The sequence below is a fragment of the Chaetura pelagica genome, unplaced genomic scaffold, assembly GCF_000747805.2.
Source record: "Chaetura pelagica isolate M959 unplaced genomic scaffold, ChaPel_1.0 scaffold713, whole genome shotgun sequence".
Classification (NCBI taxonomy): domain Eukaryota; kingdom Metazoa; phylum Chordata; class Aves; order Apodiformes; family Apodidae; genus Chaetura; species Chaetura pelagica.
In genome coordinates, this window is record NW_009952819.1 from 77,743 (window position 1) to 80,238 (window position 2,496).

Sequence of the window (2,496 nt, forward strand, 5' to 3'; positions counted from 1 at the left end):
CTGAGGGATAATTACATGGACTGGTTGAAAAGCTTCTGAGGTTGAAGAGAACCTTAAAAAAACAACCCCAAACCAACAACTTTTATTAAAAATTTCCCAGTGTGAAGTGTCTGCCTAAAACATAATGCATGAGCAATGCTTTTCTGTTTCCTTCCCTTAGCTAGTTTGCCAGTCTCATTTATTAATAAACATGCCCAATCATCCTGGAGATGTTCTGCACCTCTCCTCAGGTTCTTATTCTCCCAGCATTAGTCACCTGCTTAGCTGTGGCAAATCTTAGGTCTCCACACCACACTCCTTATTCTTTTGTCCTTGTTCAAGGGCATTAATCTGCCTTTAGCTTGCATTCCCTTAACATTTCCTAACTGTAATGACAACAATTTTCAGTGATATACTGCTCCAAGTTTCCCTGTGTATATTTTTAAGGTTTTAAAAGGAAGTTTTAGAGATTACAGAAGTCTTATTGTTGCATGCTAGGATAAAATAAAGGTATTTATTCTGCCTGCTTAAGTCCACAAAAAGGAGTAATTGCTTCAGAGAGAGAATTTCTTTTTTCCTTAACCAGTGCTGTACAAAAACTTAAAATAGGAGGTGAAATCATGCTGGAAAATGTATTTTAATTAAAACTACAAAGAGAATTTAGGTAGGTAGAGCATAATTGCAGTTGGATGATCCCCAGCCATTACTTTGGAGCCTGACATGAGACCTTAAATAACAAAGGCCTGGTTTATTTAATAATAATTTCATTATTCTGGTAGAGGGCGTAAACCTTGTAAACGAAGTTGCATATGAAAGTAATTTGTAGAAAGAAATGAAAACAGGCAGGGAAGTTACAAGCAGCAATATAGAAAATGTAATGAAGTTTATGAAAGGAAGTTGACACATATGGGAGGGAAGACTTCAAAACACTTTCAGTTCTTCCTTTCCTACTTAATGACAGAATGAGTCAGAAGAGGGCAATAGCTAACTGGGTATTTTATAATCTTTATAGTTTAGCTGTGAAGATTATTGCAGGTGATTAATTGTTGGGATATGCTGGTTTTACCCTATTTACTGGAACAGTTACTCACACAGTTGTACTTCTTGTCCTGCTTGGCTATGGAAGTGTGTGTGTCTTTTGGTTTTTTTCCAAGAAAGGTAAGACAAACTCAGGCAAAGGGAAACATCTGGCAATGATAGGTAAGGCTTTCAGTAAAACATCAAACTGTTAGGCTGATGCTTCACTTGCTAGTTCTGTGTGTGCTGTAACGTGTATTTCCCCGTGCAGGCAGCCGAGCAAACCAATGGCTGTACAGAGCATCCCTTGAGCTGGGTACCCACACTGTTCCAGCTAGGAAAGGAGCTAAGTGCACCAGACCCAAAAGCTAGAAATATCTAGAGCCTATTTTAGTAAAAAAACCCAACAAAACGCAACACCAGGGCCAAAACTCAGACCCCAAACATTTCCTTGATGAGTGATGCTGTGGAAGGCACCACGTACCAGACCCGTGGATGTTCCCTCCGTTCACTGGCATTCAGCTAGTTTTGAAAATCATGGTTTTATTTCCCAAATGCCTACATTGCCACTCGTACATATAATTAAGTGTGTAATGAAACCCGCTGCCTGCTTTGATGTCTGTACAGTTTCATAAGCCAGGAGATCAGAGGGCACACTCTGTCCCCTAAAATTAAAGCGCGCGGAGACCTGATGATAAGTTCAGAGGGAAGAAAACTTTCTGTCCCAGACAAGCCGAGTCTCTTTAGCACCAGGATGTCACGTACCTTTAAAAGACACTCCTCTGCTGGAGTTTGTCATAGACTAAATTTGACATAACCACCCAGAAGTGTTGTTATTCACAGCTGGGAAATGTGTGCCTGTGCTTCCTGTGGCTTTCCGGGAATAGACACTGTCAGGAAACACGAGCACTGGTGGCACCACTTAGATAACTTTAAGAGTCTGTTCTTTCAGCTCACATGTACATTTCTTTAAGGTAAGTTGAAATGAGGAAGATAATGTGTAGCCAAAGCAAAAAGCTTGCACTGGCAGTGCTGCAGCTCATCTCCTTGGCTTAAAGGGGTACATGGTACGAAGTGTTTTTCCACAGATTTGGAGATGGGGTGTTTTTTTTGTTGTTGTTTTGGGTATTTTTTATGTTCTAAAGACACAGAGTTATAGGTGAGTGTAATAAATGCCTGAAGGGACGACTGGAGCCTCAGGTGGGCACACGGGGCTTGGTCCTGGGCTTGAAGTCAAACTCTCCAGCAGCCTGAGGAGGGAGACCTGAAGTTCTTTGCTCACCCAGATCATGTAAATTCCCTTCCCTAATGTTTTTTGTCACTGATGGGGGGTTTGTGCCCTGCTGAGTGGGAACCCGGGTGAGTAGGGAACCCGGCAGCAGCCCCGGGAACGGCCGCCCCTCCGGGGCTTTAGCTCCTCGTTCATCCCCTTCCCTCTCACTCCCCGGCCCCACCGGAGAACCCCGCGAACCGCGCCCCCCCCGTTTGAATCCCAACGGT